Source organism: Sus scrofa, chromosome 12 (assembly GCF_000003025.6).
Source record: "Sus scrofa isolate TJ Tabasco breed Duroc chromosome 12, Sscrofa11.1, whole genome shotgun sequence".
Taxonomy (NCBI): Eukaryota; Metazoa; Chordata; class Mammalia; order Artiodactyla; family Suidae; genus Sus; species Sus scrofa.
In genome coordinates, this window is record NC_010454.4 from 52,269,771 (window position 1) to 52,280,879 (window position 11,109).

Below are 11,109 nucleotides of genomic sequence, written 5' to 3' on the forward strand. Positions count from 1 at the left end.
GATGCAAAAATTCTCAACAAAATCTTAGCCAACCGAATCCAACAACACACCAAAAAAATTATACACCATGACCAGGTTGGGTTCATCCCAGGTTCACAAGGATGGTTCAACATACGCAAATCAATCAGCATCATACACCACATTAACAAAAAAAAAAAAAAGTCAAAAATCATATGATCATCTCAAGAGACGCAGAAAAAGCATTTGACAAAGTCCAACATCCATTCATGATCAAGACCCTCGCCAAAGTGGGTGTAGAGGGAACGTTCCTGAATATAATCAAAGCCATTTATGATAAACCCACAGCAAATATAATACTCAATGGGGAAAAACTGAAAGCCTTCTCACTCAAATCTGGAACAAGACAGGGATGCCCACTCTCACCACTGCTCTTCAACATAGTTTTGGAAGTCCTAGCCACAGCAATTAGGCAAACAAAAGAAATAAAAGGCATCCATATAGGAAGAGAAGAGATAAAACTGTCACTGTATGCAGATGACATGATACTATACATAGAAAACCCTAAGGACTCAACCCCAAAACTACTTGAACTGATTAATAAATTCAGCAAAGTAGCAGGATATAAGATTAACATTCAGAAGTCAGTTGCATTTCTGTATACCAGCAATGAAATATTAAAAAAGGAATACAAAAATACGATACCTTTTACAATTGCACCTCACAAAATCAAATACCTCGGAATACACCTGACCAAGGAGGTAAAGGACCTATATGCCGAGAACTATAAAACTTTAATCAAAGAAATCACAGAAGATGTAAAGAAATGGAAAGATATTCCATGTTCCTGGATTGGGAAAAATCAATATTGTAAAAATGGCCATACTACCCAAAGCAATCTACAGATTCAATGCAATCCCTATCAAATTACCCATGACATTTTTCACAGAACTAGAACAAACAATCCAAACATTTATATGGAACAACAAAAGACCCAGAATCGCCAAAGCAATCCTGAGAAACAAAAACCAAGCAGGAGGCATAACTCTCCCAGACTTCAAGAAATACTACAAAGCCACAGTCATCAAAACAGTGTGGTACTGGTATCAAAACAGACAGACACACCAATGGAACAGAATAGAGAATCCGGAAATAAACCCTGACACCTATGGTCAATTAATCTTTGACAAGGGAGGCAAGAACATAAAATGGGAAAAAGAAAGTCTACTCAGCAAGCATTGCTGGGAAACCTGGACAGCTGCATGCAAAGCAATGAAACTAGAACACACCCTCACACCATGCACAAAAATAAACTCAAAATGGCTGAAAGACTTACATATACGACAGGACACCATCAAACTCCTAGAAGAAAACATAGGCAAAACACTCTCTGACATCAACATCATGAATATTTTCTCAGGTCAGTCTCCCAAAGCAATAGAAATTAGAGCGAAAACAAACCCATGGGACCTCATCAAACCGAAAAGCTTTTGCACGGCAAAGGAAACCAAAAAGAAAACAAAAAGACAACTTACAGAATGGGAGAAAACAGTTTCAAATGATGCAACTGACAAGGGCTTAATCTCTAGAATATATAAACAACTTATACAACCCAACAGCAAAAAAAACAACCAATCAATGGAAAAATGGGCAAAAGACCTGAATAGACATTTCTCCAAAGAAGATATACAGATGGCCAGCAAACACATGAAAAAATGCTCAACATCGCTGATTATAAGAGAAATGCAAATCAAAGCTACCATGAGATATCACCTCACACCAGTCAGAATGGCCATCATTAATAAATCCACAAATAAGTGCTGGAGGGGCTGTGGAGAAAAGGGAACCCTCCTGCACTGTTGGTGGGAATGTAAACTGGTACAGCCACTATGGAGAACAGTTTGGAGATACCTTAGAAATCTATACATAGAACTTCCATATGACCCCGCAATCCCACTCTCAGGCATCTATCCGGACAAAACTCTACTTAAAAGAGACACGTGCACCCGCATGTTCACTGCAGCACTATTCACAATAGCCAGGACATGGAAACAACCCAAATGTCCATCGACAGATGATTGGATTCGGAAGATGTGGTATATATACACAATGGAATACTACTCAGCCATAAAAAAGAATGACATAATGCCATTTGCTAGCAACATGGATGGAACTAGCGAATCTCATACTGAGTGAAATGAGCCAGAAAGACAAAGACAAATACCATATGATATCACTTATAACTGGAATCTAATATCCAGCACAAATGAACATCTCCTCAGAAAAGAAAATCATGGACTTGGAGAAGAGACTTGTGGCTGCCTGATGGGAGGGGGAGGGAGTGAGAGGGATTGGGAGCTTGGGCTTATCAGACACAACTTAGAATAGATTTACAAGGAGATCCTGCTGAATAGCATTGAGAACTATGTCTAGATACTCATGTTGCAACAGAAGAAAGGGTGGGGGGAAAATGTAATTGTAATGTATGCATGCAAGGATAACCTGACCCCCTTGCTGTACAGTGGGAAAATAAAAAAAATTATATAAAAAAAGCATTAAAAAAATTAGACAAACTAGACTTGACCTCAAGCAATGTTATCAGGAATAAAGAGACATTAAAGAATGGGAAAAGAAATGCCATCTCAACAAGAATCGCTAACACTCCTAAATGCTTTTGCATCTAAGAACACAAGATGCAAAATACATGAAGAGAAAACTGATAGAACTGAAGGGAGAAAGAGACAAATCCACAGTTATACTTGGAAACTTCGTGACTCTGCTCTTAGAACATCGACAGGACGTGCAAATGGACAGATCACAGACAGTCGGCAAGGATACAGAAGACGAGCACATCACTATTCACCAACTTGACCTAACTGACACTTACAGAAGGTTCCACCAAAACAGCCTCAGAATATCATTGTCATACATTGAAAATTCACCAAGACAGATTACATTCTGGGCCATAAAAGAAACGTTAATGGATTTAAAATAATGAAAGTTCGTACAAAGTTTGTCTCTGACTGTAATGGAATGAAACTAGAAATCGACAAAAGAAAGATATCTGAAAAATCCCCCAAATATCTGGAAGTTAAACACCCTTCTAAACTATTCATGCGTCAAAGAGAACTATCTCACTGGAAGTTATAAAAATAACTGGAATGTAAATACAACATATCCAAATTCGTGTGAGGTTTTTCGGGTTTTTTTTTTTTTTTTTTTTTGGTCTTTTTGCTGTTTCTTTGGGCTGCTCCCGCGGCATGTGGAGGTTCCCAGGCTAGGGATCAAATTGGAGCTGTAGCCGCTGGCCTACACCAGAGCCACAGCAACGTAGGATCCAAGCCGGGTCTGTGACCTACACCACAGCTCACGGCAACGCCGGATCATTAACCCACTGAGCAAAGGCAGGGACTGAACCCGCAACCCCATGGTTCCTAGTCGGATTCGTTAACCATTGCGCCACTACGGGAACTCCGTCGTGTGAGATATTAAACGAGCACTTAGAGGTGCAGCTTGCTAGTAATAATTTTACAACGGGCTCTCTGGAAGGGTGGGGGATATAGCCCTAATTTGTAGTATTTTCTGATTTCTGTGATGTAAATACTCACATCCACCCTATTTCAAGGTACCAGGATTACATCACCAAACACAAAGTTGGGAAGAGATGGGCAAAACTAACTCTCATGAGTTACTACAAACTGGCTCCAGGTTGCCACCGCCTGAAAGGTAACTGTAGCATTAAATGCTTACATGAGGAATGATGAAGGCTCTCAAATTAAAAGCTAAGCTTTCCTTTGGAAATGAAAAAGAGCAATTTAAACCCACACCAAGCAGAAAGAAATAACAACCAGCAAGAACCAGTGAAGTCACCAACAGAAAACAAAACAGAAAAAAAAAAAAAAACAGTGAAAACAAGAGCTGGTTCTTTGCAGAGATCAATCCATCAATAAACCTCTAGTCATGACCAAGAAAAAAAGAGACAAGTGACAAATTGCCAATAAGAGAATAAAAATGGAGATGTCACTATAGACTCTACTCATGTTGACAGGATAATAAGGGGATAAATACTATGAACAATTCTGCTGTGTATATGACAACACAGATGAAATGGACTTGAAAGACTTAAACTACCAAAATTCACTCAAGAAGAAATAGAATTTGAATAGTTTTATACATTTTTTTGTCTTTTTTTTTTTTTTTTGGTCTTTTTGCTATTTCTTGGGCCGCTCCCGCGGCATATGGAGGTTCCCAGGCTAGGGGTTGAATCGGAGCTGCAGCCACCGGCCTACGCCAGAGCCACAGCAACACGGGATCCGAGCCGCGTCTGCAACCTACACCACAGCTCATGGCAATGCAAGATCGTTAACCCACTGAGCAAGGGCAGAGACCGAACCCGCAACCTCATGGTTCCTAGTCGGATTCGTTAACCACTGTGCCACGATGGGAACTCCTGAATAGTTTTATATTAAAAGGGGTTCTGGACCCACTTCTAACATGGGGCTGGGAGGGTTTTTCCATTTCAACAATTTGATACCAGCTGGGTGTCCTGAAATTCAATGCAGCTCTGACATGATCTACCTGGAGAAAACATCAGATCCCATAGATTTAGGGTTCAGGCTCACAAGACAGTCTCCCCTTACACACACACACACACACACACACACACACACACACTTCAGATGCCAGTTGCAAGTCCAGGTTGTCAATTGTGCTTCCTTGGGTTAGGTTAATTTGCTAGAGAGGGACACAGAATTCAGAGAAACATTTTTTTTTCTTTTTATAGCTGTACCTGCAGCATATGGAATTTCCCAGGGAGAGGTCCAATGGGAGCTGCAGGTGCCAGCCTATGCCATAGCCATGGCAATGCCAGATCCTTAACCCACTGTGCAAAGCCAGAGATCGAACCCACATCCTCACGGACACTATGTCGGGTTCTTAACCCAGTGAGCCACAACAAGAACTCCAGAAGTCTTTTCCTTTCTGGATCACTGGTTTATTATAAAAGGACATAACTCAGCAACAGCCAAAGTGGAAGAGATGCACAGGGGAAGGTTATGGGGGAAAGGCTGAGAGCTTGCATGCTGGGTGCACAGCTCTCCCCAAATCTCTTCATGTCACCCACCTGGAAGCTCCTTCAGTCCCAGGTTTTGAGTTTTAGCGGGCCTTCATTACATAGTCATGAAACTGAGTCCCCTTAAAACAGAGTTCCTCTGCCAAGTCTATGACTAATCTCTCCATCCAACTTTATTCCTTTTCTTGTGGCACACAAGTTGCTCTTTGAGACTGCAAAGTGTCAGAGAAAAGGGGGGATTGTAACCAAGCAATCCTGGGATGATTGGATTGTCCTGGAGAGACCCCTGATCTGCCTCTGGTTTGTAGAGAAACTTGAGCCTCCTACGCCTTCCTCAAATTCAAAAGAACATATTTATTATTTACTTTTGCTTTTTAGGGCTGCTCCTGAGGCATATCGAACTTTCCCAGGCTAGGGGTTGAATCAGAGCTACAGCTGCTGGCCACAGACACAGCCATCCCTAGTTGTGCCTGTGACCTATGCCACAGTTTGTGGAAACGCCAAATCCTTAACCTGCTGAACAAGGTCAGGGATGGAACCCACAACCTCATGGATATCAGTCAGGTTCATAACCTGCTGAGCCACAATGGGAACCTCCAACCAAAGAACACATTTAAACAGAAGTGAGAAAATGCAGAAACAAAGGAAAACAGTCAGGCAAGACAAAATAGTAATAGTTGAGTCAGTAAACACAAGTCATGGATGTTTAATACCTCCTCCTCAAGGGCTACAGATGATATTCTGAGCCATATCCTTGAGCTGTTTTTCAGAGACTGAAATCTATACCAGGTAGAGGTGGTTAACTGCATGCTGACTGCAAATGTGTAGACCCCAGACTGGCTGGAACCAGAAGCTTGATGGTGTTGAGTCCCAGGTACCTCACCACGGACCAGTCAGAAGATGGTCCACGAGCTCGTCATGCATCTCACAGCCCTCTCTTTCACCCCATCTTTAAAAAACCTTCCCCAAAACCCAGCAAGGAGCTCAGGTCTTTTGAGCATTAGCTGCCTAAACTCCTTGCTTGGCATAGCAACAAACGCTGTACTTTCCTTCATCACAACCTGGTGGCAGTCAATTGCCTTTACTCCACACAGGTGAGCAGACCAAAGTTTGACTCAGTAATAGTCATGATTGATTAAATGATTAGCCTTTGGCGATGGATCCCAACTCTAGCCCCTCTCCCCTCTCCAGAGGTCAGGAGGGTGGGATGCAAATTCTTAACCATCTCATCATGTGGTTGGCATCTCTGGCAGCCAGCTCCCATCCCTAGCTGATTTTCAAAAAGTCACCTTATGAACACAGCAAAAGACAGCTTATTGCTCTCAGCACTTTGGAAATTCCAAGGGTTTGAGGAGCTCTGTGCCAGAAATGGGGACCAAATACACATTCCTTATTAAAAATCACAGCGTTACACGCACCAATTAAATAAATTGAATTTATAGTTAAAGCTTCCTAACAACAAACATACCGGGCCCAGTTTTGCTACCAAACAAACATTTGGAGGAAAAGCAGTACCAGCTCTAAACAGTATCTTTGGAAAACAGAAGAGGAGAGAATATCTCCCAGTTTACTTGATGAGGCCAGCTTTACCTTATCACAGAGGCCAGGTAAAGACGTTATCGAGTCTGGCTTGTCTGATGCACGGCAAGCCAAACGCTGAGATGCCAAGGTCTGCAGCAGAGGGAGGGTTTGTTCACAGGGCAGCCAAGAGAGGAGGCGAGGAGAACAAACCTCAAGCCTGCTTCCCAGAAGAGGAGGGGCTCAGGGTATTTATAGGATAAAGCTGAGGCATGGGGAGTGGGGGGAAAGGTGATTGGAGTTAAGAAAAAGATGAGGAGTTCCCACTGTGGCTCCGTGGTATCAAACCCAACTGGTACTTATGAGGATTTGGGTTCGATCTGTGGCCTTGATCAATGGGTAAGGATCCAGCGTCGTCATGAGCTGTGGTGTAGGTCACAGATGGGGCCAGATCTGGTGTTGCTGTGGCTGTGGTGTAGGCTGGCAGCTGCAGCTCTGATTTGACCCCTAGCCTGGGAACTTCCATATGCCACAGGTGTGACCATAAAAAGCCAAAAAAAAAAAGCAAAGGAAAGAAAGAAAAAGGTGAAAATATTGTTGTTCTGCACAGGGGCAACTAAGCTACAGGCTTCTTCATGGGACTCGGGTCCAAAAAGTGGTAGCAAGCGTATGTTTGGAGGGTGGAGCTCCTGGCCCTCTGATCTCAAAAGATCACCCATCGGACATTTGCTCATGCCCAGTTGGGAGGGCCAGTAGTTCCAATCAATCTTAACCAGCTCAAGCTTGAACTGGACACAGCTGACTCCAAGTTGCTGGGGAAAAAACAAAACACAACAAAACTTGGGCAAAAACCTTACTGTTTAGGCTACCTGATGCTTGGGGGACATGCAAATTTTTGCAAAAACAATTAAAGCGAGCCTAATCAGTGAAAGCGATTTACTACTTTAATGGATCTAACTGCTGATTTTCTTCAGTTTCAGAGACATAGTGAAAGAGAAAAACTGCAAACCAAGAGCCCTCATGAACACAGAGGGGGAAATCTATAACAACATATTATCAAATTGAATTCAGCAGTACATAAAAACATGTAATAATCATGTCCAAATGGAGTTCTTTCCAGGAATGCAAGGCTGGTTAATACACTTAAAACTCAATCACTGCAATTTACCACCTTAATACAGTAAAGAAAAATATTCATGTGATCATCTCAACACGTAAAGAAAAAAACATGTGACAGTATCAATTCATGATAACTCTCAGCAAAACACGAATGGAAGGGAACTTCCTCAACCTGAGGAAATACTGAACACTTTTCCCTTTACAGCAGGCACAAGGGAAAGCTATCCATTCTCACTGCTCCTGTTCAACATCATTGGAAGCTTTAGCCAGTGCAATAACGCAACAACATAAGGAAAAAATATACTGAGTGGAAAGGAAGAAATAAAACTGTGCTCATTTCCATTTCATAGGATTACCTATCTAGGAAATCCGAAGAATCTGTGAAAAAGCTCCTACAACTAATAGGTTGTTTCTCAAGACTGTAGGATGCATGGTCGAAATACAAAAGTCAATCGTATTTCAATATGATGAAAATTGGAATGTGAAAAAAGAATCATTTGCAACCACACCAGCAAGAGAAATACTTAGGTTTATATCTAACAAAACATGTGCATGACCTCTATGTTAGAAACTAAGGAAAGAAAGCAAAGTGGACCAAGTAAGTGGAGAGATATACCTTGTTCATGGATGGGAGCCTTAGGAATGTTAAAGGTCAGTTCTTCTCAATACACCTCTAGATTCATGTAACCCCAATAAAAAGACCAGCAGAAATTTCTGTTAATAATTTCTGTTAGCATCAATAAGCTGATTCGAAAATGTATAGCAAAAGGCAAGAGGAAAAACAATAGCTAAAACAGTTTTGGAAATGAAGAACAAAGTTTCAAGACGCATACCACCTGATTTCAAAACTTCCTTTGAAGCTGCAGTAATCAACTCTGTGTGGTATCGGCTGAATGATAACCTCATAGAATAAAATAGTTGTCCAAATATAAACACAAATATGGTTAGCTGATTTTTGGCAGAGATGCAGAGTTAATTGAGAAATGACAGTCTTTTCCAGAACAGGTGCTGGGGAGTTCCCGTCGTGGCGCAATGGTTAACGAATCCGACTAGGAACCATGAGGTTGCGGGTTTGGTCCCTGCCCTTGCTCAGTGGGTTAACGATCCGGCGTTGCCGTGAGCTGTGGTGTAGGTCACAGACGCGGCTCGGATCCCGCGTTGCTGTGGCTCTGGTGTAGGCTAGCGGCTACAGCTCCGATTCGACCCCTAGCCTGGGAACCTCCATATGCCGTGGGAGCGGCCCCCAAAAAATAGCAAAAAAAAAAAAAAAAATCAACCTTGGCTCATTCCTCATCCTTCACACAAAAATTAACTTGGAATGGATCTCGGACTTAAATATAAAATGTGGAAAAGTAGAACTTCTAGAAGGAAACATAGGAAAGAATCTTTATGACCTTTTGTTAGCCATAGGCAAACACAATCCATAAAGAAAAAAAATGGATAAAGTGTATGTATTTTATTTATTTATTTACTTTTGTCTTTTTGCCTTTTCTAGGGCCGCTCCCACGGCATATGGAGGTTCCCAGGCTAGGGGTCGAATCAGAGCTGTAGCCACCAGCCTACACCAGAACCACAGCAACGCGGGATCCGAGCCGAGTCTGCAACCTTAACCACAGCTCATGGCAGCGCCGGATCCTTAACCCACTGAGCAAGGCCAGGGATTGAACCCGCAATCTCATGGTTCCTGGTTGGATTCCTTGACCACTGTGCCATGACGGGAACTCCAAAGTGTATGTACTTTATAACTAAAAACTGCTCTGCTGAGGACACTGGTAAGAGATGAACAGTCACCCTTACTTCCTGAGACCTTGCTTGTTGGGAGAAAGCATTTGCAAATCACCTACCTTGTAAAGGACTTACATCTAGAACAAATAAGTCACTCTCAAAACAAGGAGAAAACAAGCAACTCAAGAAAAAATGGGCAAAGATTTGAACAGATACTTGCCCAAGAAAGATATGCAACTGTCAAATAAGGACATGAAGAGATGCTAATTATAATCAGTCCTTAGCAAAATGTAAACTTAAACCACAGTGGTGGACTGCTATGCACATATTAGAATGGCCAACATCCTCCATGAGTCACCCCATCTCCTCTAAGCTGTACTGGGGAGGATGCAGATCACCTGGAACTCTCCCACGTTGCTAGGGAGAAACTGAATCCACAAAGGATCCATGGCCAGAATCAAATAAAGAAATAGAATTCTGGAAGTTCCCATTGTGGCTCAGTGGTAAGGAACCCGACTAGTATTCATGAGGATGTGGGTTCCATCCCTGGCCTCACTCAGTGGGTTGAGGATCTGGTGTTGCCATGAGCTGTGGTGTAGGTTGCAGACGGGGCACGGATCTGGTGGTGGTGTGGCTGTGTCATAGGCCTGCAGCTGCAGCTCTGATTTGACTCCTAGACTGGGAACTTCCATATGCCACAGGTGCAGCCCTAAAGAGAAAAAAAAAAAAAAGGAAACAGAATTCTGATCTTCAACCTCTGTGGCAACCAGCCAGAGAAATTAAACCACAAGCTCTGCAGCTATTGGCCCCAAACGGTCAGGACTTGGTCAATAACTACCAGCTTCCCTAATTTTTGCCCCTGCTTTCAATTTAGGACCAATCAGAGAAAGACATAAATGCCCCCTAACCAGTCACATAGGATGTCTGGCTTCTAGTTAGCTAGCCTGCAGTCTTTCCACACCAACAGCCTCCAATCAGGATATCTGAAGCCTTCCCCTTTCTCCACTGTAAAGCTCTCAAACTACCCTACCTGGCTTTGGGTCTCTGCCTTTGACCCCCTTGCTATCTAGTGAGCTCTGAGTTAACAGCCTCTGTTTGCTCTCATTGGGTGATTTTTGTTTATTTCCTGACTGGTGGGAATGCAAAACGGCACAACCACTATTAGGGCATCAGCCTGAAGTCCAGAATTTCATCATTTAAATCAGGTCCAGGTATAGATGAGATTTCTCAAGTATACATCTTTTTTTTTTTTTTTCTTTTGTCTTTTCTAGGGCCGATCCTTCAGCATATGGAGGTTCCCAGGCTAGGGGTCTAATTGGAGCTGTAGCCACTGGCCTACACCTCAGCCACAGCAACTCGGGATCCAAGCCGAGTCTGCAGCCTACACCACAGCTCACGGCAATGCTGGATCATTAACCCACTGAGCAAGGCCAGGAATCGAACCCACAACCTCATGGTTCCTAGTCGGATTTGCTAACCACTCTGCCACAACAGGAACTCCTCAGGTCTATATCCTTAAGTACAGCTTCTCCAGTGAAATTCCTCTCCTCTGAAGACCTGTGAACTAAAGAAAAAGTCGTCTGTCCCTCCCCACCAAACAATGGTGGAACAGGCATAGGATAATGGCTAGAGTTATCCCTATTCAAAAAGAGGGGATTTAGCTCTCAAAGTCACAGTGGCATCTAATCTAACCTCGCTGAATCTACCTGCAAGTTACT